General features: G+C 41.4%; 1 long non-coding RNA gene across 1 annotated transcript; it reads left to right on the forward strand.

Moving 5' to 3' along the window:
* On the forward strand, positions 1-27,201 carry LOC123610449. Its single transcript, XR_006718127.1, has 2 exons — positions 1-667; positions 26,928-27,201. It is a non-coding gene; the product is annotated as an uncharacterized LOC123610449 (long non-coding RNA).
* Positions 27,202-27,423: the final 222 nt, after the last annotated feature.

Consider the following 27,423-nt stretch of genomic DNA (forward strand, 5'->3'; position numbering starts at 1 on the left):
AGTGCTCGTGGCAGGGTCCATGGAGTTGTGGACAGGACGGGACCACCCAGAGTTCGAATCCGGGCTCTGCCCCACTTTTCTCATCTCCCGATGGGCGTTCAAGCCTGTGGCCAGGGGCTGTCGGGGGTCCCATTGCTTCAGTGTGGACATCGCCAGAACGTGCTCAGCACCCCGCGATGCCTCAGGAAAGCTGTCCTTGCTGCACACACTACCGGGAACAGCAGGTGCTTCCAGCCCACAAACCCAGAGACGCGGAGGTCCGGCGGTTTGGCGCCAAGCTCCCACTTCCTGTGGAGCCCCTTGGTTCGGCAGTGGCTCCTCTGCTGCTTCGGCCCAGGGCCAGACAAGGGTTCCCAGCCCTTCAGATCGCCGGGGGACCTCAGGGCACGACACCCCGCGCCCTGGAGAGACCTCCTCCACCGCCCCTAGGCCACACCCCTTCTGCGTGCAACCTGGGCCTCTAGCCCAGCTGAAGACGTGCATTTCCTTCTCCAGCCTGTGATTGGCCTAGAAAGACACACATGATGCCTCGCTGGCCAATGAGGTGTGAGGACGATTGCCCTGGGGGATTCTGGGAAGGGCTTTCTTCCCGAGACAGAGGGAGAGAGAGAGAGAGTGCGAGAGGAGAGAAGGAGAGAAGCAGAGAGTTCCATGTCTGGTTAGTCGGGTGAGTGCCTAGTGGTCCTATAACGAGGTCCCATGAGATGGTCCCAAGAGGGGGTCTGTGACATGGACTTCAGTGATGGTCCCCCTGAGGTGGTCCTCTGTGGTGGTCCCATGATGGGGTTTGTGACATGTCCCTTAAAGTGGTCCCGTGAGGGGGGTTGTGACAGGGTCCCCGAAGTGGTTCTGTGAGGGGGGTTGTGACATAGCCCTGGCGGTGGTCCCATGAGGGGGTCTCGCTGAGGTGGTCCCGTGAGGGGGGTTGTGACACGGTTCCCCAAAGTGGTCCCGTGAGGGGGTTGTGACATGGTCCCCGAAGTGGTCCTGTGAGGGGGGTTGTGACATAACCTTGTTGGTGGTCCCATGAGGGGGTCTCGCTGAGGTGGTCCCGTGAGGGGGTTGTGACATGGTCCCCGAAGTGGTCCTGTGAGGGGGGTTGTGACATAACCTTGTTGGTGGTCCCATGAGGGGGTCTCGCTGAGGTGGTCCCGTGAGGGGGGTTGTGACACGGTTCCCCAAAGTGGTCCTGTGAGGGGGGTTGTGACATAACCTTGTTGGTGGTCCCATGAGGGGGTCTCGCTGAGGTGGTCCCGTGAGGGGGTTGTGACATGGTCCCCGAAGTGGTCCTGTGAGGGGGGTTGTGACATAACCTTGTTGGTGGTCCCATGAGGGGGTCTCGCTGAGGTGGTCCCGTGAGGGGGGTTGTGACACGGTTCCCCAAAGTGGTCCTGTGAGGGGGGTTGTGACATAACCTTGTTGGTGGTCCCATGAGGGGGTCTCGCTGAGGTGGTCCCGTGAGGGGGTTGTGACATGGTCCCCGAAGTGGTCCTGTGAGGGGGGTTGTGACATAACCTTGTTGGTGGTCCCATGAGGGGGTCTCGCTGAGGTGGTCCCGTGAGGGGGGTTGTGACACGGTTCCCCAAAGTGGTCCTGTGAGGGGGGTTGTGACATAACCTTGTTGGTGGTCCCATGAGGGGGTCTCGCTGAGGTGGTCCCGTGAGGGGGGTTGTGACATGGTCCCCGAAGTGGTCCCATGAAGGGGGTTGTGACATAGCCCCGGCTGTGGTCCCATGAGGGGGTCTCCTGAGGTGGTCCCATGTGGTGGCCCCCACGTGGTGGTCCTGTGAGGTGGTCCCCGTGTGGTGGCCAGGTGACGTGGCGCTGTCTGGTCAGGACCCAGGGAGGGGGTGGGGGTGAGAGCCGAGGCGCCAAGTGGGCTTCTAGGGGGCGCCGCGGACTGCCGAGTTCACCGCTAGGCCAGCCTCAGGCTTCCCCTCGGCAGGAGAAAAAGGAAAGAGCAAACCCAGCCAGGGCAGGAAGAGCCTCGCTCCTCGAAGCCCGGCGCCCCGGTTTAGAGCCGCTCCAGCCCGGGGTGCGTGCCGAGGGACTTCGTCTTCCGGGGACCCGGGCTGTGAGACGGTTACTGCCGGGATTTGCAGCCGGAGTTCTCCAGAAAGCCTGGCAGGAAGCTCGGCCCCCTCACTGAAGGAATGCTCGGCTGCAGCCGGAGTTGCTCTTATCTTCCTCCAAGTGGCGTTTGGGCAAAGTGTGTTGTTTGGTTTCTGTAGCTCCCACAGCACGTAAGGAATGCTGAGGGCTTCTCTTCCTCCCAGGCAGCGGCCGCTCCTTAAAATCACCTGGGCTGTCTCCAAAGCCGGCTGGGCCTGGGCTCCGGTCCAGAGGGTCAGAGTTACTTGGGCTGGGCTGGGCTGGGCCTGGCATCGGCCGTTCTGAGGGCCCCCTTGCCACTCCTGCCTTTGTGCTCTGTGAAGTCGGCTGGGAACCTCTGCCGTGGGAGCTTGATTGGGGTGGGACAGAGGGCTGCCTGGAAGAGACGGCAGCCCGTGCGGTCCATGTCCGTCTCCAGTTCTCTGCTCAACTTGTGCTTTGGGTCTACATGGCTGCCTCCGCTCCCTCAGCTGGTGGGGCGTGGCCTGACACATGGAGAGTCCCCTGTGGGGCTGGAGCTTCTTGCTTCACCTGTGCCCTCCGACCTTGGGGGCAGGTGGGACCTTGCCTTCCTCAGCTCAGCCATCCCACACGTGCTCTGCCATAGGGGAGTCTGAACCACACTATGGCTGCGCTGACAGCCTCTCCTGCCACATTTGGGAACCATCTGGGAGAAATGGAGATCAAACACAAGCCTGAGAAGAAACTTCATTAGATCCAACTGGCAAAAGATGAATAAATATGCAGAACACAGGGACAGAATCCACAGAAAAGCAACATGAAGGCAAAATTAGTGGGGAGCTGACCTAGGAATGCTGTCCTGCAAAACTCAAGATAGTGGACAGCAGTGACTTGTGTGCATTGAACACTTCTGGGGTGCAAGGCACAGTTAGAACCTCCTTGTCCCTTTATCTCACAGCATGGGATAGGCACTTTTATCAGGCTTATAGACTTCATTTAAACACTTCTCATCATACTTACCGAGTCCTAGGCACTGTCTAGGTGCTTTACAAAGACCACTCTAACCTTCAGACCAGCAGTCTACCTTGTGTGCTGTTACTGCTCCCATATCAGAGATGAGCAAATGGAGGAGCCAACAACCAAGATCTGAATCTAGTCAGTTGACTCCAGTGCCTGTGCTCTTAACATTAGTGCCCAGCTACCCCTGGAACAGCAACCGGGGACCAACACCGGGAAGCTAGCAAGTCTGAGTTCAAGTCCTGCAAAGATTAGATAAGACTAGCCTTGACCCCAGCCTAGTGAAAATCCAAAGTTCCTAGAGATTTCTGCTAATTCATGGAGACTCTCACTCTCCTGACGTCTGTGCCCCAGCATCAAGGTCTGTACACTGTCCCTAGTCCTACTCTATATCCACCAGGTACAGGACTCCTCACATCTCAGTACCCCTCAGAAGCTTTAAATGAGAAACACCGACCATACTGAGTGGTACATGGGTGGGGGGGAGGAAGTTCGTATAAGACTCTAAGATGTGCCTGACTTTCTGAAGTCCACTTTGCTCTCTCCCAGCTCATATCCTACACAGTCTCAGTATTTTTCTTTTCCTTACCACATTTAAACTCCTCTAGTGACTTTAAAATCCTCTCTACTGTGCTGTACATCCACATCACCTTGTCTCTTTTCTGAAGGCTTGTTGCCCTCCTTGATCACAATGAGAGGAGAAGGAGCCAACTCCTTTGCTTTTCTACTCTAGCACTTGTTAAGGAGTTCTTTCCAAGAAAACAAATGTTCTTTCCACCAAGACACCTCATACTAAATGAAACACTCATACTGAATGAAACAATTTTGATCAGGAAATCTTGCTTCTGTCCCTACCATATTTAAGAAGTAAAAGTACAAGATGGGAATGAGAAGCCTCCATGCTATATAGCCCCATCACTTGCTGGCTGAAGCTCTGGAAGAAGTTCCTGGTTTCTTCATCCATAAGCTAGGGATCAAAGTCACCACTCCACATTTTTGTAGAGTTGTCAGTTGCTTTTGGCTTAGGAGGTTGGGTGAAACCAGTTCTCAGTCTTACTACTCTCAAACACAAGGATAATTTGTTAAGCCAAGTAACAGCAAAAGTCTTTATTGTTGAAAGGGAGAGAGGCAGACCAGCTTGCTGCTGCAAAGCAGCACTTGCCTCCACCCTGCCTAGAAGCTGTGAAGAGAGAAGGCTGAAGTCAGACTCTTGGGGAAAATGCCCACTGATCCTGTCAGCAGGAGTATGAATGAAATGGGAGTCAGCAGCCCTGGGAAAGGAGGTGAAAGTTTCAAAGAGAGTGGAGTCTTTCTCACCCCTTTCCTCTTGCCCCAACCACAGTGATGGTGATTTCTTCTGGGATAGGATGGGGTCACTAGCTGGCAAGGAGAATGAAAGATGGAACACCCAGTGTGGCTTATCACCAACAACAGACAGAAATGTGGCCAAAGACAAAGAGAAGATAAGACAAATGAGAGAAGACCTCAGAGAGCAGGATGAGGGAGCTGGCACACTAAACGTGCCAGGGGATTCAACATGGTAGCCCTCAGCTGCCTGCTCTTAGCTTTTATTCCCTTCTGATTCCAGGGAAAGATATGAAAAGCACCAACTTCCAGAAAAAGGTAAACTTGGCAAAAGCAAAACAGCTATTAGACTTGGGGGTGACACCTGAGATCCCTCTGCCTTGGACCAGATATGTTATGGGCAGGGTAGAGTGGATTCTTGTGCTGGCCATTGAACAGAAGCCAGAGCCCAGGCCTGCACCCAGCAAGGCACACAGTTTGACTTGGTCTTCTAGTTTGGGAGGGTCCAGTCCTCAAAGGGTCATAGATGGGGGGAGGGGAACATTGAGGTGATTGACCTGAATATATAAGAATAAGGAAAAGATTTAACAAGAACTGAGCAAGGTACACATGAGCAAGAAAAATACAAGCAAAACCAACATTTTTTGCTTTTTTCAATAGGGCTCCTCAGCTGGACCACAGGACACAAAAAATGGTTACTATTTTCTCAATTCTCCCAGGATGGTTTATGACTAGTACTATTCCAGATGCAGAGAAATCAAGTTGATTTGTTATCAGCAATGGATGCCTTAGGGTATTATGACTTATTTTTCTTGGGGAACCCAGTTAAGAAAGCCTGAGAGAAGCCTGATATGAAAAATTCTTTTCTGGAAGAAAAATATCCAAGGGTGAAAATCCCACAGGCATTTTCAGTTGGGGTGGTAACGCCAGTTATACTTAAAAAAAAAAAAAAAAAGATTGCAGTGATATAATGATTAATGAGAGAGGTGAAAAAAGAAATTGCCCAGCCAAAGATGGCATGAGAACACTGAAGCACTGAGAAGTCAACAGGTGCTATGTCATGTCAAGCAGTCATTCAAGTAGAAAAGCAGGAAGTAGTCTCAAATATGAAATTTCTGGATGTTAGCTCTGTTAAGTAAAATAAAACTCTTTAATTAATAGATGAAAGGAAAACCTACAAGGCAAAGATAGGGGATGAGCACAGACTTAATACTATAGAAAAGTAAAGTCCCACAACTATAGAACGGAGTCTCAGAAGAAAATGTCATAAATGATGATAAAGTAAAATTTACAAAAGAAATCAAGAGGCTTGGGGAAGGAAATATGAATATTAGAATATTGATCTCTCACAGTGGGATGGCACAGATATTTTCTAAGTTAAAAAAATCAAGAAACAGTTATAAAGGGTCCCAGAGAGAGAAGAACTTAAATAGAAATGAGCATGAATTAAAACCAGAAAAAATCAGAAAGTAAGCAAGGAGAGGAAAGTTGTGATGAAGAGGCAGCCTTTCACTTTCTTGTCCTCTTTAGTGTGTGGTCAATAGATATTCTCTAAATATGCTAAATCTAAGAAAAGTGTTAGAGTATAATATATGAAAGAAGAAACTGGAGTAATTAAACAGATTGAAAACCTTTCAAATTACCAGAAGGAAAACACCCAACTTCAGAAAGAAGAAAGTGAAATAACAAGAATGAGAAAATTAAAAAAAAAAATTATAAATAGAAAATGTAAGGTGCTGGCATTAAGACAAAAAAAAAATCTGTTATGCCAAATTCACATTAAATTAACTCATTGAAAGAAATAGCAAAGCCAACATATGTGTTATAAATAAGAAATTAAAGTGGTTCAGAAAAGACCCATTCAACCTTAGGAAGACAAGGCAGATTGAATTTAAGACACAAATTATGAAACAAGATAAAATGTCACTGTATATTTATAACGGAGATAAAATTGTCACAAATCTCAATACACCAAATAATATAGCAATAAAAATATGTGAAACTGGCTACTTCTTTGGGACATGGGATTACTTTTCCCTATTCCACCCACTAAGTACAACTAAAAATCTGGATATTGTATATAAAACAAACCTAAAAAGATTCTACAAGGTACAGAAAAGAAGGGAGACCACCAGGGACATTAGGAACTGAGGAACAACATGGTGGTAAGTTCTCTGGGTTTTCTTTCTGCTTTATACATTTCAGGCTTGGAGCTGAAAAAGCTGGTAACGTAGAAATAACAATGATGCAGACAAAACTAGTCCCAACAAAAGCTTGCTCTTGGATCAAGGAAAGGGATCAAGTCAAAGGATCAGGAAAGGGACAACCTAGAAAGGCAGAAAACTTTGAGACATTAATCTCTCTATTCTAGTTATAAACCACATAAAAGGAAAACTATGGCCCCACTCCCACCATGCAAACAAAGGCCAAGTGGAGGAGCCTAGACTTTCACCCTCACAAGAATGATGCTACAGAATGCCAAATAGAGAGCCAGGCTTTTCATCCCCATTAGTTGGAAATGAAGCATGACTCCTTGCAGCTCAGTGGAGACCACAGAAAGAATGGATTTCCACCTTTATCCATCAGTAATGAGGTATATTTCTCCCTCCTCACTGGAATGGTGTCAGTGGATCCTGTTGAAGACTTAGGACTTACATATTGCTCAGCGGGAATGAGGCCACCTTCAGTGTGGTTATCAGTGGAGACCACATGGGGAGCTGGAACTCCCTCCATCACCCAGAAGTAACAGAGTTCTCCTCTCCTTGTGTATCACTGGAGGGTTTCATGGGGAACAGGGACTTCTACCTCTATCTGACTGTAACAAGATAGTGCCCCTTCTCTTTGCCAGAGCACTGTCAAAGAAAGCCAACTAAAACAAGATTTAAAACAGATCCAGAATCTCATAACATAATACAAAAATGTCCTGATTTTAACCAAACATTACTAATTATACCAAGAATCAGGAGGATCTCAAAATGAAAAAGACAATCAATAGATGCCAACACTGAGATAACAGATATTAGAATTATCTGATGAAAATGCTTCAGTGAATAATTACAAACATGCTTGAGACAAATGAAAAATAGAAAGGCCTTAGTAAAGAAATGGAATAGAAAGTCTTAAGAAATAGAAGGTATAAAGAAGAACCAAACAAAATTTAAAACTAAAAACTATAATAACCAAAATAAAAGCTCAACAAGGATGGGTTCAACACTAGAATGAGGAACTTGACAAGAAATTAAAAAAACAAACAGTAGAATGAGGAAAGAGTCCATGAACTGAAAGATAAAACAATAAAAATTACCTGATATGAACAATAGAGAGATAATAGACTAAAAAAAAAAAATGGGCAGAGGCTCAAGGACCTATGGGACTGTGACAAATGATTTGACATTCATGACATCAGGGTCCCAGAGGGAGAGGAGAAAAAGGGTAGGGTTGAAAAAGTACTCAAAGATTTTTCCACAAAGGTGCACAATCAATTCAATGGAAGAAAAATTGCCATTTCAATAAATGATTCTGAAGCAATCAGGCATTCATAAGTAAAAAAAAAATGAACCTCCACCTAAATCTCACACTTTATATAAACATTAATTTTACATGGATCATAGAACCAAATGTAAAACATAGAAATAATGAAACTATTAGAAAAAAATAGAAAAATTTTAGGATCTAGCACTAGGCAGAATTCTTAGACTTGACACCAAAAGCATGATACATAATAGGAAAATTTATAAATTGGAGTTTATCAAAATCAGAAATGTTTGCTCTGTGAATGAACTTGTTAAAAGGGTGAAAAGCTATAGAGTTGTAGAAAATGTTTGCAAACCACATATCTGAAAAGGTCTAGTAACTAAAATATATAAAGAACTCTCAAACTTCAATAGGGAAAAAAATAATCCAGCTAGGAAATAGGCAGAAGACATGAAAAGAAATCTCACTGAAGAAGATATTGATGGAAAGTAAACACATGAAAAGATGTTCAGCATCATTATTCATCAGGAAAATGCTAATTAAAAGCACAATGAGATATCATTGCATATTTATCAGAATGGCTAAAATGAAGGGTGGTGTTAGTACCAAATATGGTTGAGGATATGGAGAGACTTACTTATATGATGTTGGAAGGAATAGAAAATGGTATAGGAATTTTGGAAAACAGTTTGGAAATTTTTTAAAAAATGCAACTATTGTATGACCCAGCAATTTTCATTCCTGGGCCTTTATCCCAGAAAATTGAAGATTTACACTCACACAAAAACCTGTAAACAAATGTATATAGCAGCTTTATTCATAAAAGCCTCAGACTAGAAGGAACAAGTTGTCCTTCAGTGGGTGTATGGTTAAGCAAACTGTGGCATATCTATACCATGAAATATTACTCAGCAATAAAAAGAAATTAGCTGCTGATACATACAACACCTAGATAAATCTCTAGAGAATTATGCTGAAAACACTTGTGAAATGACAAAATTAAAGAAATGAAAAACATATTAGTGATTGCTTGTAGTTAAAGGATGGAGTAGAAGTAGGAGGGAAAGGGATGTGACCGTAAAAGAGCCCTAGAGGGATCCTCTATGGAACTGTTCTGTATCATAACTCTGTCAATGTCAATATCCTGGTTGTGTCATTGTACACAACACATTGTATAGTTTTATAAGATGTTACCATTAGGAAAAGTCGGGTAATGCATACACAGGGTCTTTCTACATTATTTCTTAAAACTGCATGTGACTCAATTGCCTCAGAATAAATTATTTTAAAAAATTTAAGTACATGAAACATTACAAAATTTGTTTCGCATTTGAAAATCAATAAATGTAATTCACCATGATAACAAACCAAAACAGAAAAAAAGCTATGATCATCTCAAAAGATGCAGAAAAGTATTTGATAAAATTCAATATCTTTTCTTGATTAAAAAACACCCTAATAAATGGAGAGATATACTATGGTAATGGTATTGTTAAGATGTTCTTTCTCTCCAAATTGATCTATTGGTTCAATTAAAAATTTAACAGGCTACTTTGTAGAATTGATAAGCTGATTTTAAAATTCAAATGGGAATGCAAAGAACCCAGAATAGCTGCAATCATTTTGAAAAAGAAGGTTGGGGGAATAATACTAATTTCGAGACTTATAAATTGTAGTAATCAGGACAGTGCAGTATTGAAACAAGATAGACAAAGAGATCAATGGAACAGAATAGAGTCCAAAAATAGATCCACACATATATTTACAACTGTTTTTTTTTTACAAAGGTGCAAATGTAATTCAGTGCAAAAGAAGTCTTTTCAACAAATGGTACTGTGATAATTGCATAATATGTAAAAATGAGCATTGATCCATATCTTGAACCATATGCAAATATTAACTCAAAATAGATAATTTAAAACATAAAACTATAAAATTTATGGAAAAATTTTGGGTGTGGGCACTTTATACATATGACTCAAAAAGCAAGATCCCATTTTTTTTTTGAAGAAAAAGCTGAAATGGACTTCATAAACAACAACAACAACAACAACAACAAAACTTCTGCTCTTTGAAAGACATTGTTACGGGAATGAAAACACAAGCCACAGACTGGGAGAAAAAAATTGCAAATCATACATCTAATAAAGGACTTGTATTCAGCATGCATTAAGAACCCTCAAAACTAAATAATGAGACTAACAACCCAATTTTTAAAAAACAGACAAAGGGTTTGAAGAGACACTTCAACAAAGATATGTGGATAACAAGCACAGGAAACCTCAGCATCATGAGTCATTAGGGAAATACAAATTAAAACTACAATGAGATTAGAATGGCTACAATTTAAGACTGATCATACCAGTTGTTGGTGAGAATGTGAAGCAATTGAATTCTCTTATATGCTGCTGGTGGGAGTGTAAAATGGTACAACGACTTGGAAAACAGCTTGTTTCTTAAAAATTTAAACCTATATCTATCATATGACCCAATCATTTCACTCTGAGGTTTTTACCTAAAAGATATGAAAAGGTATGTCCACACGAAAATTTGTATACAGATGTTCATAGCTGATAAATGTGTGGAGAAATGGTCATGGCCATGAATTATCAACAAGACTCCATTTTTTTGTAGACTTTTTTTGGGGGGGGGAAGTTTAGCAACATCTGTCATTTTTTCCCCAAGAGAAACTTAGTCCTCAGCTTGTGGGAAGTTGGCTCCAGGGTTAGCTCCTTCATTTGAACATTTTGGATCACTCTGGATATTCAGAAAGCAGTAGAAATAAAACTGTTACAGAAATACACACTAAAATATGTTAGTTATGTGTTTGTGAGGATTTTTCTTTACATGCCCTATTTTCCTTGCTTAATTGTTATTAGTAAATTTATTCCAAATGAACACTTTGTTGAAAACATTTTAATTGTGTGGCTGTTAGTACTTTTGCAAAAGTTGCTTATTAAAACTTCTAAACAAAGGCTAATTTCATCAGTGACTATACTTGGTATTATTTTTATCCCTAAGTACTTCAGTGTGTGTTTCCTAAGAATAAGAACATTGTCTTACATAGCCAGTGCAGTGATCAAATTAGGAACCTCAATATTGACACAATGCCATCCACAGACTCTATTCAAATGTTGATGATTGTCCCAATAATTCCCTTTATAGCATTTTTTCTCTTCTGGCACATGATCCAGTCTCAGGTCACATGTTGCATTTGGTCGTCATGTCTCTAGTCTCCTTTCATCTGAAACAGTTGCTCAGCCCTTCTCTATGTTTTGTGACTTTGACATCTTGGAGTAATATAGACCAGTTATTTTGTAGAACGTGCCTCAATTTGGAGTAGTTGGATGTTTCCTCATGATTTAGATTCTAGTTATGCATTTATATCATCAGTTATGGGCAGGAATACCACAGAGATGATGTTGTGTCTTTTTAGTGTACCCCATCAGGATGCCCATAATGTCTGTAAGTTTCAGGTTTGTTTTTTCTTTTCTTTCTCTTTTTTTTTTTTTTAATATAGGGGTTTGGTTCCTCTTAAACCATTAATTGAAAGAGTTTTCTTTCCCCACCAGCTTAAATCTTTGCTTTCCCTTCCCCTTTTAACCCATGTTTTTCTTCAGGCCTCTTGCACTCTCCCTTGAATATGTACAGTTCAGTGGTCATATGAATGGACACCCTTCCCATTATGGGTGGACACCCTGCCCCCTCTGTGGCCTTCTCCTTTCATGGACCCTCCACAGACACACACACTATACACACAGGGTAATTTGAGGTGGCTCATAGGCCTACATGTAAATGCTTAAACAAATGTTAGAAGAGAGTGTCCTCATGACTTGGGGTTAGGCAAAGATTTTTTAGGACCCACAAAAAAGCAATAACCATGAGATAAAAATGGAGTATTAGACATTATAAAGATTGAAATCTTCTGCTTATCAAAAGATCACATTGGGAAGATGGTGATTAGACAAGTCATGGAGTGCAAAAAAATTTGCAAAATATATGTAATAAAAGACTTGTATTCAGACTTTTAAAAGAACTCATACACAATTACATACATAGAACTAGAAAACCACACAACCCAATAAAATTGGGCAGGAGATTGTAACAGGCACCTCACAATGGAGTGACTAGTCAATAAGTGCTAATCATTAGCGGTCAGGGAAAAGAAAATTAAAACCATGATAAGATACCACTGCACACCCACCAGAACACTAAAATTAATAAGACTGGTAATGTTAAGTGTTGACACAGATGAAGCAGCTATAATGCATACATTTCTGATGGAAATATAAAATGGTACAAACACTTTGGAAAACAGTTAAAACGTTAAACAGATACTCACCATACAATCCAGCAATTCCTCTTTTAGGTATTTATCCAAGAAAAATGAAGATATTGGTCTAAACCAAAATCTGTACTGAAGAGTTCATAGCAGCCTGATTCATAAAAGCCCAAACCTGGAAACGCGTCCAATTATCATCAGTATGTCAAGGACTGACTACTCATCAATCAGACTGCTCATACAATGGAAACTCACTCTGCTCAACAACAGAAAGGAATAGATTCCTGACAACGTGGATGGACCTCAAAAACATTATGTTGGGTGAAAGAACCCAGAAAAAAGAGTGCATACTGTATGATTCCACTATTATGCAACTCTAGACCAGACAAATCTAATCTATAGTGTCAGAAGGATGTCAGTGTCTGCTTGGGGTATGGGATGAGGCCCAAGGTTGGGGATGCCAATATTCTTGGTTGTGGTAGCTGCTATGCAGGAATGCACGTTTGGCAAAACTTAACCTAACTATACACTTAAAACAGGCTCATTTTATTGTATATAAATTTGTTTTAGTAAAGTTGATTTGAGTAAAAGAATACAAGGGTCATGATATTTATATTGTACAAGGACACATTTGGGGCCAACAAACGTTAAATGAGAGGAGGAAGGACCTCAGAGTGTGGGCTACTTTTCATAATGATTGCATTTCAGTGACAGCTATTTATGCAGCAAATGACACGGCCACAATTTTTATGAAGCAGAAACTATAGGACATAAGAGGAGAAACAGAAAGAAATCCCACTATTAGATTTAGTGCTCTTCTATCAGTCCAAAACAGATCCAGGGGACACAAGGAGGTTAGAATGGAGAAGTCCGATATAGCATGGTGTGGTAGGTCTTGTGAATAGCTGTTGAAGTCTGTGCTCTGATCATAAAGAATATACATTTTCTGTTCCAGGACACATAGAAGAATCATGAAAACTGACCACAAATTAGGCCACGTGAACATTTCAATTCGAGATAGAAATAATGTAAACAACATGATAAAACTACGAATCAAAACAAAGTTTAAATGTTCTTTTGCCTGTGTATTTTAAAACTTTGTTTAAAAACTCTTGTGTCAAAGGATAAATACAAACCAATTTCAGAATTGCTAGAAGATGTTGGTAATGAAAACATATCAGAATCCAGGGAGTGTTGCTCAGGCAGTGGTCAGAGACAAACTTACAGCCTTATATTTATATCAAGAAAAACAAAAGAAAGAAAAATAAATAAATGAAATGTCAAATTCCAAAATTAATAACAATTGAATAAACTGAAAGTAGCCATTAATAAGGGATGGTCAGAAATTAACAAGTTGGAAAACAGAGAAACAGTAGAATTAACAAATAAAAGCCCAGTTCTTTGAAAACAACCAACAAAATAAATAAGTAGTAGATAACCTAATCCAGAAACGTAAAACCATATATACACATAGCAGAAGTCCTAAAAGGGAGAAGAGATGACCATCAAGATAGAGAAAATTAAATCTTAAGAGATTACTTATAACTCTAGGCTGAAATACCTGGGTGAAATGGTAATTTTCTATGACTTACCAAAATTGAGTAAATAAATACAGAATGTCAAAGCAGATGTATTCACATAGAAAAATTAGAAACGTTTCTCTCCATCTCCCACCCCCAAATCACCATGCTTCAAAAGGAGCTAAGGAGAAAATTAGATGCCATCACCCATTTAGCCCATCCCCCCCACCTCCCCTCCAGCAACCCTCAGTTTGCTCTCTGTATTTAAAAGTCTTATGGTTTGTCTCCGTCTGTTTTTATCTTATTTTTTCTTCCCTTCCTCTGTGTTCATATGTTTTGTTTCTCAAATTCTACATGAGTGAAATCATATGACACTTTTTTTCTCTGATTAATTAATTTCACTTTGCGTAATACACTCCAGTTCCATCCACATAGTTGCAAATGGCAAGATTTCATGCTTTTTGATCACTGAGTAATATTCCATTGTGTGTGTATATATATATATATATATATACACATATATATATGTGTATATATATATACATATATATATACACATATATATACGTATATATATACATATATATGTGTGTATATATATATATGTGTATATATATATATATATATATATATATATATATATATATATATATCACAACTTCTTTATCCATTCACCAGTCAACAGATGGACATTTGGGCTCTTTCCATAATTTAGCTATTGTTGATAACACTGCTATAAACATTGGGGTGCATGTGCCCCTTTGAATCAGCATTTTTGTATCCTTTGGATAAATACCTAGAACTACCTTTGTAGGGTAATTCTATTTTTAGTTTTTTGAGGAACCTCCATACTGTTTTCCAGTGTGACTGCACCAGTTTGCATTCTCACCAACAGTGCAAAAGGGTTCCCCTTTCCTCACATCCTCGATAATCTCTGTTTTCCTGAGTTGTTAAATTTAGCCATTCCTACTGGTGTGAGGTGGTATCTCATTGTGGTTTTGATTTGTATTTCCCTGATGATGAGTGATGTTGAATTGAGCATCTTTTCATGTGTGTGTTAGCCATCGGGATGTTTTCTTTGGAAAAATGTCTATTTTATGTCCTTTGCCCATTTCTTCACTGGATTTTTTTTGGGGGGGGGTGTTGAGTTTGATAAATTCTTTATAGATTTTAGATACTAAGTATTTATCAGATATTTTATTTGCAAATATCTTCTCCCATTCTGTAGCCTAACTTTTAGTTTTGTTGATTGTTTCCTTCACTCTGCAGAAGTTTTTATCTTGATGAAGTTCCAGTTGTTCATTTTTGCTTTTGTTTTCCTTGCCTCTGGAGACATGTTGAGTAAGAAGTTGATGTGGCTGAGGTCAGAGAGGTTTCTGCCTGTGTTCTCCTCTAAGATTTTGATGGCATCCTTTCTCTCACTTAGGTCTTTTATCCATTTTGAATTTATTTTTGTGTATGGTGTAAGAAAGTGGCCCAGTTTCATTCTTTTGCATGTCCTGTCCAATTTTACCAACACCATTTGTTGAAGAGACTGTCAGTTTTACATTGGATATTCTTTCCTGCTTTGTCAAAGATTAGTTGACCATATAGTAGTGGGTACATTACTGGGTTTTCTATTCTATTCCATTGATCTATGCGTCTGTTTTTGTGCCAGTACCATACCGTCTTTATAACTCCAGCTTTGTAATATAGCTTGAAGTCCAGAACTGTGATGCCTCCTGCTTTGCTTTTCTTTTTCAAGATTGCTTTGGCTATTCAGTGCCTTTTGTGGTTCCATACAAATGTTAGAATTGTTTGCTCTAGCTCTGTGAAAAATGCTGGTGTTATTTTGATAGGGATTGCATTGAATGTGTAGATTGCTTTGGGTAGTATAGACATTTTAACAATGTTTGTTCTTCTAATCCATGAGCATGGGATTTTTCCCCATTTCTTTGTGCCCTCTTCAATTCCTTTCGTAAGTGTTCTATACTTTTCAGAGTACAGCTCTTTTACCTTTTTGTTTAGGTTTATTCCTAGGGATCTAGGAATACCTCGATGTTTTTGTGTGTGTGTTCAATTGTAAATGGAATTGATTCCTTGATTTCTTTTTTCTGCTGCTTCATTATTGGTGTATAGGAATGCAACTTTGCTGAACTCATGTGTTAGTTTTAGCGATTTTTGGTGGAGTCTTTTGGGTTTTCTACATAAGAGTATCATGTCATTTGCAAATAGTTAAAGTTGACTTCTTCCTTGCCAGTTTGGATGCCGTTTATTTCCTTTTGTTGTCTGATTGCTGAGGCTGAGACTTCCAGTAGTATGTTAAATAGTAACGGTGAGAGTGGACATCCCTGTCTTGTTTCTGACCACAGAAGAAAAGCTCTTAGGTTTTCCCCACTGAGGATGATATTAGCTGTGGGTCTTTCATACATGGTTTTTATGATGTTGAAGTATGTTTCATCTATACCTACTTTTTTGAGAGGTTTTTTTTTTTTTTATCAAGAATGGATGCTGTATTTGCCAAAGCTTTTTCTGCATCTATTATGAGGATCATATATATGGTTCTTATCCTTTATTTTATTAATGTGGTGTATCACATTTATCAATTTGTGTGTATTGAACCACCCCTGCAGCCCAGGAATAAATCCCACTTGATTGTGGTGAATAATTCTTTTAATGTACTTTTGGATTTGATTTCCTAGTATCTTGCTGAGAATTGTTACATCCAGTTCATCAGGGATATTGGCCTGTAATTCGCCCTTTTAGAGGGGTGTTTGTCTGGTTTTGGAATCAAGGTAATGCTGGCCTCGTAGAATGAGTTTGGAAGTTTTCCTTCCATTCCTATTTTTTGGAACAGTTTGAGAAGAATACATGGTAACTCTTCTTTAAATGTCTGGAAAAGGTCTGTATGCTGAAAACTATAGAAAGCTTATAAAAGAAATGAAGAAGACACAAAGAAGTGGAAAAACATTCCATGCTCATGGATTGGAAGAACAAATATTGTTAAAATGTAAATACTACCCAAAGCAATAGGTACATAGAATGCAATCCTAATCAAAATTGCACTGGCATTCTTCTCAAAGCTAGAACAAACAATCCTAAAATTTGTATAGAACCACAAAAGACCCCAAATAGCCAAAGTAATGTTCAAAAAGAACACCAAAGCATCACAATCCTGGACTTTAGCCTTTACTACAAAGCTGTAATCAAGATAGTATAGTATTGGCACAAAAACAGGCACATAGACCAGTGGAATAGAATAGAGAACCCAGAATTGGACCCACAAACATAGGGCCAACTAATCTTTGACAGAGCAGAAAAGAGTATCCAATGGAAAAAAGACAGTCTCTTAAGCAAATGGTGGGAGAACTGGATAGCAACATGCAGAAGAATGAAACTGGACCACTTTCTTATACTATGCACAAAATAAACTCAAAATGGTAGAAAGACTTAAATGTCAGACAGGAAATGTCAAAACCCTAGAGAAAAAAATAGGGAACAACCTCTTTGATCTCAGCCTCAGCAATTTCTTGCTCAACACATCTCCAAAGGCAAGGGAAATAAATGCAAAAATGAACTATTGGGACCTCATCAAGATAAAAAGCTTATGCACTGCAAAGGAAACACTCAACAAAACTAAAAGACAACTGACTGAATGGGAGAAGATATTTGAAAATGACATATCAGATAAAGGGTTAGTATCCAAAATCTATAAAGAACTTACCAAACTCAGAACCTGAAAAACAAATAATCCAGTGAAGAAATGGGCAAAAGACATGAATAGACACTTTTCCAAAGAAGACATCCAGATGGCCAACAGACACATAAAAAGATGCTCAACATCACTCATTATCAGGGAAATACAAATCAAAACCACACTGAGATACCACCTCACACCGGTCAGAGTGGCTACAATTGACAACTCAGGCAACAACAGATGTTGGTGAGGATGTGGAGAAATGGAAATTCTCTTGCACTGTTGGTGGGAATGTAAATTGGTGCAGCCGCTCTGGAAAACAGTGTGGAGGTTTCTCAAATAATTAAAAATAGAACTACCTTATGACCCAGCAATAGCACTGCTAGGAATATATCCAAAGGATACAGGAGTGCTGATTCATAGGGGCATATGTACCCCAATGTTTATTTTATTTTATTTTTTTCAATATATGAAATTTATTGTCAAATTGGTTTCCATACAACACCCAGTGCTCATCCCAAAAGGTGCCCTCCTCAATACCCATCACCCACCCTCCCCTCCCTCCCACCCCCCATCAACCCTCAGTTTGTTCTCAGTTTTTAAGAGTCTCTTTTGCTTTGGCTCTCTCCCACTCTAACCTTTTTTTTTCCCTTCCCCTCCCCCATGGGTTTCTGTTAAGTTTCTCAGGATCCACATAAGAGTGAAAACATATGGTATCTGTCTTTATCTGTATGGCTTATTTCACTTAGCATCACATTCTCCAGTTCCATCCATCTTGCTACAAAAGGCCATATTTCGTTCTTTCTTATTGCCATGTAGTACTCCATTGTGTATATAAACCACAATTTCTTTATCCATCCATTAGTTGATGGACATTTAGGCTCTTTCCATAATTTGGCTATTGTTGAAAGTGCTGCTATAAAAATTGGGTGTACCCCAATGTTTATAGCAGCACTTTCAACAATAACCAAATTATGGAAAGAGCCCAAATGTTCATCAACTGCTTGAATGGATAAAGAAGATTATATATACAATGGAATACTACTTGGAAATGAGAAAGAATGAAATCTTGCCATTTGCAACAATGTGGATGGAACTGGAGGGTATTATGCTAAGTGAAATAAGTCAGGCAGAGAAAGATCATATGTTTTCACTCATATGTGGAACTTGAGAAACTTAACAGAAGACCATGGGGGAAGGGAAGGGGAAAAACAGTTTTGAACAGAGAGGGAGACAAACTGTAAGAGACTTAAATACAGAGAACAACCTGAGGGATGATGGGGGGGGGGGGATGGGAGAGTGAGGGAAATGGGTGATGGCCATTGAAGAGAGCATTGGTTGGAATGAGCACTGGGTGTTGTATGTAAGCAATGAATCATGGGAATCTACCCCCAAAGCCAAGAGCACACTGTGTACACTGTATGTTAGCTAACTTGACAATAAGTTATATTTAAAAAAAAGAAGTGCTTTACAATTATAACAAATAAAAAAATAAAAAAATAAATGTCTGGTAGAATTCCCCTAGGAAGTCATCTGGCCCTGGACTTTAGTTTGTTGAGAGATTTTTGATTACTGATTCAATTTCTTTGTTGGTTTTGGGTCTGTTCAAGTTTTCTATTTCTTCCTATTTCAGTTTTGGTAGTGTATGTTTCTAGGAATTTGTCCATTTCTTCCAGATTGCCCAGTTTGTTGGCATATAATTTTTCATAATATTCTCTTATAATTGTTTGTATTTCTGTGGTGGTTGGTTGTGATCCTCTTTCATTTGTGATTTTACTTACGTGGGTTCTTTCTCTTTTATTATTTTATCTTAAAGTTTATTTATTTTTGAGGGGGGAGGGGGAGAGAGAGAGGGAGAGAGACAGAATCCCAAGCAGGCTCTACATCATCAGTGCAGCGCCCAATGGGGGGCTCTAACTCATGAACCATGAGATCATGACCTGAGCTGAAGCTGGATGCTTAACCGACTGAGCCACCAGTGCACCCTCTCTTTTCTTTTTGATAGGTCTGGTGAAGGGTTTAATTCTTTCCAAAAACTAGCAATTAGTTTCATTGATCTGTTCTACTGGTGTGTGTGTGTGTGTGTGTGTGTGTGTGTGTGTGTGTATTATTTATTTCTGCTGTGATCTTTATTATTTCCCTTATTCTGCTGGCTTTAGTCTTTATTTTCTGTTCCTTTCCTAGCTCCTTAAGGTGTAAGGTTAAGTTGTGTATTTGAGACTTTTCTTGCTTCTTGAGGTAGACCTGTATTGCTATATACTTCCCTCTTAGGACCACCTTTGCTGCATCCCAAAGGTTTTGGACCATCGTGTTTTCATTTTAATTTGCCTCCATGTATTTTTTAAATTTCTTCTTTAATTTCCTCATTAACCCATTCATTCTTTCATAAGATTTTATTTAATCTCCATGAATTTGTAATTTTTCCAAATTTTTTCTTGTGGTTGACTTCAAGTTTCATAGCATTGTGGTCTCAAAATATGCTTGGTATGGTCTCAGTCTTTTGTACTTGTTGGGGGCTGATTTGTGACCCAGTATGTAATCTGTTCTGGAGAATGTCCCATGTGCACTTGAAAAGAATGTGTATTCTGCTGCTTTAGGATGGAATGTTCGGAATATATCTGCTAAGTCTGTCTGGTCCAGTGTTTTCATTCAAAGCCATTGTTTTCTTTTTGATTTTCTGCTTAGATAATCTTTCCATTGCTATAAGTGGGGTGTTAAAGTCTCCTACTATTATTGTATTATTATCAATGAGTTTCTTTATGTTTGTTATTAATTGATTTATATATTTAGGTGTCTCAAGTTGGGGATATAAATATTTACAATTGTTAGATCTTCTTGGTGGATAGTCCCCTTAATTATGATACAATGTCCTTCTTCATCTTTTGTTATAGTCTTTGGTTTAAAATCTAGTTTTTCTTATATGAGTATGGCTACTCTGACTTTCTTTTGGTGTCTATTAGTATGATAGATATTTCTCATCCCTTCACTTTCAATCTGCTGATGTCTTTAGGTATAAAATGAGTCTCTTGAAGGCAGCACATAGATGAATCTTGTTTTTTAATCCATTCTGATACCCTGTGTCTTTTGATTGGGGCATTTATTCCATTTACATTCAGAGTGATTATTGAAAGATATGAATTTAGTGCCACTGTGTTACCTGCAAAGTTGGTGTTTCTGGTGATGTTCTCTGTGCCTTACTAGTCTTTGTTGCTTTTGGTCTTTTTTTCCCCACTCAAAGAGTCCCCTTTAATCTTTCTTGCAGGACTGGTTTAGTTGTCACAAACTCCTTTAGTTTTGTTTGTCTGGGGAAGTCTTGTTTCTCTCTTTTTTTACTGTTTATTTATTTTTGAGAGATGGAGAGAGAGAGAGGGAGAGAATGAGTGGCGGGAGGGGGGGCACAGAGAGAGAGGGGGACAGAGGATCTCAAGTGGACTCTGCGCTGACAGCAACAAGCCTGATGTGGGGCTCCAGCTCATGAACTATGAGATCATGACCTGAGCCAAAGTCAGACACTCAACCAACTGAGTCACTCAGGCACCCCTCTTGTCTCTCTTTCTACTCTGAATGACAGAGTTGCTGGATAAAGTATTCTTGGCTGCATATTTTTTCCTTCAGCATGTTGAATATATCATGCCACTCCTTCCTGGCCTGCCAAATTTCTGCAGACAGTTATGCTGTGAATCTGATCTGTCTTCCCTTGTAAGTTAAGAAATTTTTTTCCCTTTTTGCTCTCAGGACTTTTTCCTTGTCTGTGTATTTTGTGAATTTGACTATACTATGTCTTGGTGATGGCTGGCTTTTGTTGAATTTAATGAGAATTCTCTGTACTACTTGGATTTCAATGTCTGTTTCCTTCCCCAGATTAGAGAAGTTTTCAGCTATAATTTGCTCAAATAAACCTTCTGCTCCTTTATCTTTTCTTCTGGGACTCCTATGATATGAAAGTTATTATGCTTTAAGGAGTCACTGAGTTCCCTAAGTCTACACTCATGATCCTATACCTTTCTTACACTCCTTTTTTTTCAGCATCATTATTTTACATAATTTTATCTTCTATATCACTGATTCATTCCTGTGTTTCATCCATTCTTATTGTCATTGCATCATTCAGTTTTGCATCTTCATTAAAGCATTTTTTTTTTTTTTTTGGCCTGACTTATTTCTGCAGTAAGGGATTCTTTAGTGTTTTCTATGCTTTTCTCAAGCCCAGCTAGTATCCTTAGGGTTATTGTTTTAAATTCTGGTTCAGACATCTTACTTGTATCTGTATTGATTAAATCCCTGGCCATGACTTCTTCCTGTTCTTTCTTTTGGGGTGAATTCCTCCATGTTGTCATTTTGTCTGAGTCAATGATGTGTGTGTGTGTGTGTGAGCGTGAGAGAGAGAGAGAGAGAGAGAGAGAGAGAGATTGTTAGGAAAACCTATTGTATTCATGCTCCTGAGAGTAATAGCTATATTCAGAAGAGGTAAAAAACACAAACAAAAAAACCTCCCAAAACAAAAACAAAAAAATAAACAAGATCCCATTTCCCTTCGAGCTGAAGATTTGCAGCACTTGACGATCAGTAGACTTGTGCATGTCAGGGGTTTGTGCTGGTCTCCTGGGAAGGGGGCCTGTTGCTCTGGTTCTCAGGTGTTCTTGCCCTAGTGAAGATGAACCTGCAGGGGCCCTGGGTGAGGATGGGGGCTTGGTATAAGCACCTCAGGCCTCCACTGGGTGGCGCTGTTTTGCTCCCTGAAGTCAGCCAATGTTGATGGGAGCAGATAATGGCCTTACACAGCTCTTTTATCCCTGGATTGGGGAACTCCTGCCTGCCACTCTTCGGAAAGCCCTCACAGAAGAGCAATCACCTCACTTGTGTCCCTGGCTTCTGCCAGATCCCCACCTGCACCCTGCCAGCGACTGAGCTGTCTGCCCGCCAGGCAGAAGAGCACTCGTGTATTTTATCCTGTGCAGCTGGGTTTCAAAACTCCAAATTAAAAAAAATTTTTTTTTAATGGTTATTTATTAAACCATTAAACAGAGAGACAGAGCATGAGCATGGGAGGGGCCAAACAATGGGGCGACACAGAATCTGAAGCAGGCTCCAGGCTCTGAGCTGTCAGCACAGAGCCCGACGCCTGGCTCGAACTCACAAACGGAGAGATCATGACCTGAGCTGAAGTCGGACGCTTAACCGACTGACCCACCCAGGCACCCCTCAAAACTCCAAATTTTAGAGATCATGGTGTGGACCTGTGCTGATCCTCTGGGGGAGGGTCTCGCTGTGCTGTGGCTGGTGCAGTCTTGTCCCAGAAATGAGTTGTGTGACTGCATAGCAGTTCAGAATTTATTGTAAAACGTAGCTAAAAGCCAACACTAAGGTTTGCTGTCCTCAGCCAGAGTGTCTTTGTTCCTATGCTAGGGAACAGGGCAACATGCTGGCGCCACAGGGAGAGGCCATGGCGTCACTCCCAAATGCACTCAAAACAGGGGAACTGCTGCTCTCTGTGTGAACTAGGGGATTCTCCAACCATGTTGCCCGGTCCCGGGTCTCTGCCATCTGTCCCCCAAGAGCACTGCCAAGCCCATCAGGCACGACCCTGGCGATGGCGCAGACCTCTAAAACTTCAGACTCTGTACTCCGCTGTTTGTGAAATCTTGTGGTATTCAGCCCCTCTCCCTTTTCCAGCCAATGGTTTTGGGGAAGAGTTTTTCTCATACAATTCCCAATGAGTACTTTCACTCTTTCTCTCTCTTTTTCTTTCTTTTTCACTCCTCCTTATCTTAGCACCCACAGCTCTTCTCTCCCTCAAACCTACTCTGCAGTTCCTACCTTACATGATGTGGCCATTTTTTCTACTTCTAGTTATGCAGTTTTGCTCTCTCAGTACTCAGACTTCTTGGGTGTTCAAAGTGATTTAATATTTATCTAGCTGTGTTCAATGGACAAAGCAAGCCTAGGGTCTCCCTACTCCCCGACCATCTTGAACTCCTCCTCTCCCTGATTAAAGTTTAAAAAGTAAAAGCAAAAGGCCAATGACAAGTTGAGAACAAACACTTGGAAGTTGTCACTAAGGGCTACGTATTTAATATGTACAGTTTCGGGAAATGGAGAAGAAAAAAACAAGAACAATTGAACAGATGGCAAGGGCCACAAATATGCCTCTTCTCAGAACAAATGAATCTCAACATATAAATAAGTGCTTAGCATCATTTGTAGTAAGAGAAATCAAATCTGTGCACTGAAATACTGGTTCTCAGCCCTCAGATTAGTAAAACCCCAGAGGCTTGACAGGCGATTTCATTGGTGAGACTGAAGGGGGGCTCAGTGTACTTGTTGGCCATCCTGTGGAGGGATTGGCTGGGTCTAACAAAGTTACAGATGTGTTTCCCTTGGTCTGTTCTAAAGATGCACACATGTGCAAGAACAGGAAATGACACATGCATGGAGTTTTCTTTGCAGCCTTGGGATTGGAAACTGCCCAGATGTCTTTTTGCGTGATACTGTTTGAACCCATGGCAGACCCAGGAGATGGAAAACCCAATCACTACAAGTTAGGAAGAATGAGCTAGAGTACCCTCCAGCTTGTGTTGTTAAATGAGGACATGGAGTGCAGCTCTGTGAATACAGGGCACTTCCTTTTGTATGGAAATGTGTTGCAAAAAGAAACCCTGAAAGAACTAACTAGAAACCAATGGAAATGGGTGCCTGCAGGGTGCCTTGACCTTTGACTTTTGAACCAGGTCAGTATTTTACCTATTTGAACAATTAAATTAAAAAGAAAATATTTTTGATATTGAAAAGAAGCTGAGGAAAAATGGCAGCGTTTATTGATAGTAGAACCCCACACAGGAAAAAAAATCATTTCAAGTACTTTGAGAACACAGTAACTTTTCCGTCCACTATTGGTGCCATACTGGATGGAGAAGTCCAGAAGCAAGCCCTACCCTTCCATCAGAGTTTAGGAGGAAAAACAACTTGTAGAAGATAACTTTGGAAAATTGTGGAAGTTTAAATATGGCCCAGGCATTAGATGATATAGAGGCTATTTTTAGCTTGGTATTATATTTTGAATTTGATTCAGCAATAGTATTACGCCTAATGTAGAAAGCAGGTCTTATTTTTTTAGAGATGAATACTGAAATATTTATGTGTGAAATGTCATAATGTCTGTAATTTCAAATGTCTCAGCAATGAGGTCGTTAAAGCAAGAATGGCAAATGTAAGATCGGCGAAGCTAGAAAATGGGCTCAGCGACGGTCATTGCTCTGCTCTCCCTACTCTACTCTGTGTTTGAGATACTTCATAAGTGAAAATAAAAATGATGGCAATAAAGGAATAAGCAGGATCCATTTGGGACAAGGGGTTGGGGTGGGGGCATTTAAGCTGGGTCTTGAGCATGAAGAAGTCAGTGTTGAGAGAACAAGGAGCAGGAGTGGGGTCACAGGCCATGAACACGGTCTCCTGACCACTCATTTTTGCCGTCTTTCCTTATGTCGAAAAAGTATTCCCACAAAAAACGAATAACCTATCATGGAGGCCTATTCTCACAAGAGGCCATCCTTCTCTGCAGGCCAAGTTTGAGCTCATCCTCCTACATGAACCAGATGCGTGCCTGTTCTGCCAGCAGCTTCTCTGGAAACAGGGACGGATGTCTCAGACACGGAGCAGCTGCTGCTCTCAGCCCCGAGGAGAAGAGGGAAATTGCGTATGCCTCTTCTCTGTCCCAAAGAAGAGTCTTAGGGACCCGTTGCCCCCTCTCAGCCCATCCACGGGGCTGAGACCTGGTCGAGGGCAGGCCCTTCATGTTCTTTTGGCTAAATACTGTCTGAAGAATCCAAAGTGTTTAGAAGCCAAAGTGATATAATCCATGTTCAGGATTATAAACTTTATTTTTATAAACATATCAATTCATCACTCACTGACCCCAGCAACATTCTAGACTCTCCAGTGGATTTTCACAGGCTCACCCAGGAAGTTTTTTTTTAATTTTTTTTAAAGTTTATTTATTATTTTTGAGAGAGACAGAGACGGAATGCGAGTGGGTTAGGGGATGAGAGAGAGGGAGACAGTCCAAAGCAGGCTCCAGGCTCCGAGCTGTCAGCACAGAGCCTGATGCGGGGCTTGAACTCATGAGCCGTGAGATCATGACCCGAGCTGAAGTAGGATGCTCAACCGACTGAGCCACCCAGGTGCCCCTTACTCAGGAAGTTTTGAGAGTGTGTAAGCCCTGACTGTGTGCTCAAGGCAAGGCTGAGAGACAGGCTGCATATCAGTTAGAAAACGTGTGTCCTTTGCGGCTATAACAAATCACCGCAAAATTGATGGCTTAAAATAATGCAAATCTAATCCTTTATGGATCAGGGGGTCAGAAGTCCAAGACGGGCCAGTAGGGCTGATTCCTTCTGGAGGCTCCAGGAAAGACTCCATTTCTTGCCTTTTCCAGCCTTTACAGGCACCTTCACTCTTTGGCTCCTGGCCCTTCGGGCATCTACAAAGGCAGCAGCATTCAGTCTTCTGGTTCCTACCACTCTTCCCCTCTCCCCCATGCCCATCTCCTCCCTGTGATGACACTGGGCTCACCTGGGCAATGCCCTGTGATCCCCCTGTTGAGGAGATGTGTACTGTGAAGGGAGAATGGAAGCATCAGGAGGGCAGGGAAGCCCAAGAGGGGGACAGCCCTGCTCGTGGTGCCTGGCAGCTGGGCTCCACATAGGGGGGTGGGCAGCCTCACAGGCCCTGACGGGAGATCTTTGTCCTGGCAGACAGGAAGGGTGCACCCAGTGTGGGCTGATGGCCCTAATTCTAGAAGTGAGGGGTAGGAGAGGAGAGCAGGCGTTTACAAGGACTAGAGGGTGAGACATACGGGTGGGGTGGATAGTTCTAACTAACATGGCTGCATAACAAATTATCACCAACTTAGGTAGGCACTTAAAAAAACACAAACAGACCATCTCATGGTTCCTGTGGGTCTGAGGTCTCGGCACAGCTCAGCTGGGTCCTGTTCAGGGTCGTGTGGTAGAACCAAGCTGTTGGCCCATCTCATCTGAGGCTTTGGGACCTCTTTCAGACTAACTAGGTGTGAGCAGGATTCAGTTCCTTGCAGTTGCAGAGGTGGGGTCCCCATTTTGTCACTGCCCACCCTCAGGTTCTAGCTGTGTGGCCCCTCCATGGGCAGTTCACAGGAAAGACAGCAGGAGAAATCTCTCCGACATCTTTTAGGTCTGACCCACCAAGGGGAATCTTCCATTTGATTAACTCAAAGTCAACTGATTTGGGACCTTAGTTACTCTGTAAAATTCCTGGTTAATACAGTGTAACGTGATCCCAGGAGTGATTCACACTCAGGGGAGGGTATGAAGGGTATATACTCCAGAGGTAGATCATTATGAAGAAATAAATACCATGTTCTATCTAGGAAAGGGGGGATGTGGCTGCATTAATCGAGGCACAAAGGGATTTCGCACCCTGGGAGGCTGGACACATGACCATGGGGAGCAAGAAAGGAGAATGTGCGAGCTTTTGGAGCCAATGTAGACAGGAAAACCAGGGGTACCAATTCTGCCTTTTCTTTTTTTTTTTTTTTTTTTTTAAGGTTAAAGCATCTGTACCAGGAAATGTGCAGATCTAACATGTACAATTCTAAGGATTTTGAGAAATGCGCCCATGTAATCCACACACCATCAAGATAGACAGCGCTCCCTCTGTCTAAAAAGTCCCCTGTGCCTTGCAGGCCAGTCCTCACACACAGAGGCAATCGCCGCCTGAGTTTTAGCGTCAGTGATGAGTTTTGCCTGACCTCGAGCATCCTGTAAATGGCTATGCCTGGCTTCTTTCACTCAGCGCAACATGTGTGAAACTTACCCGTGTCCATTTGCTCCCTTTTTGGTTTTTTTGAGTAGCGTTCATGGCATGGGTGAACCACAGTTTGCTTGTGCATTCTCCTGACAATGGACAGTCAGCTTGCTTCTGGCTTTTGACTCTTATAAGTAAGGTTGTACATTCTCCTACTGGTTTTCATCGCTCTTGGCCGGTACTCAGGAGTGGAGGGGTGAGTGGTGTGGTGAGCACATGTATGACTTTAGGAAACC

This window comes from Leopardus geoffroyi, chromosome C2 (genome assembly GCF_018350155.1).
Source record: "Leopardus geoffroyi isolate Oge1 chromosome C2, O.geoffroyi_Oge1_pat1.0, whole genome shotgun sequence".
NCBI lineage: Eukaryota > Metazoa > Chordata > Mammalia > Carnivora > Felidae > Leopardus > Leopardus geoffroyi.